This window comes from Bison bison, unplaced genomic scaffold (assembly GCF_000754665.1).
Source record: "Bison bison bison isolate TAMUID 2011002044 unplaced genomic scaffold, Bison_UMD1.0 scf7180017864529, whole genome shotgun sequence".
In the NCBI taxonomy this organism is placed as follows: domain Eukaryota; kingdom Metazoa; phylum Chordata; class Mammalia; order Artiodactyla; family Bovidae; genus Bison; species Bison bison.
The window spans coordinates 213,479-214,296 of record NW_011495079.1 but is presented as its reverse complement, the minus strand read 5'-3'; the positions used below and the strand labels follow the sequence as shown (position 1 = coordinate 214,296).

Here is an 818-nt window from a genome sequence, read left to right as displayed (position 1 = left end):
TACAGAGCTAAACAGCAAGAGCATGGAGAGAAAAGGTTTAGGCATTCTCGATGTCCTTCTGCTCAGGATGGGGCAGCAGTGAGATGCAGTCACCAAAGGAGGAAATGTGACATTAGGCTGCATTAATAGAAGCAGAGTATGTAGAAGGAGGGAGGTGACAGTCCTACACTCCTCTGCTTTGTCCAGACCATGTCTGCAGTGCTGACAAGAGTTTGGGCAGGCCAGTCTCAGGGAGACCCAAACTGGCTGCACCCAGAGGACACTAAGCAATGGGGCTTGGGCTCCCAAGCAAAGAATGGCTGAACCAACTGGGGATGTCAGGGGTGGGGCAGAGCGGAGCCTTTGGGCTATGTGGTGGTGGGTGCCCGGGCTGTCATGGGGAAAAGGGCCAAGGCTTGTTCTGGGTGGTCCTGGCATGAAGAGCAGTGGTGATCACTTGCTCACATGGATGCATTGCCCAACACCCGGAGTAGTCACTCATTCCCAGCTTCCCTTTGCTTTCCTGATGGGCAGCAGCATGGGTGATGGGAATGGGCTTCTGATTTCCATCTCCAAGCTGGGTGGGCACAGAGAGGAGCCAAGCTTCAGGGCTGCAGTCCCAGCCCCAGGTCTGGGAGCGCCTCGAGAGGCCCCCCACCAGAGAGCCAGCTGAGGGCCTGCAGAAGGCATAACTTGCCCCAAGACCCTCAGCCCTTTGGTGCCAGGTTGTGGCTGGGCCCTGGGTATGACTCGCAGTCCATCGCTCACCCGCTGCCATATCTCTCCCCTTCTCTGCTCCTCTGTGTGCCAACATCCAAGGCAGCTCCATCAGGGAGCAC

The 818-nt window shown here is 57.1% G+C and overlaps 1 protein-coding gene across 1 annotated transcript in view; it reads right to left on the bottom strand.

The window, feature by feature from the left end:
* MAMLD1 (mastermind-like domain containing 1) overlaps window positions 1-818 on the bottom strand; it is a 61,790-nt gene that overhangs the window by 5,399 nt on the left and 55,573 nt on the right. The gene's annotated exons all lie outside the window — the stretch shown is intronic.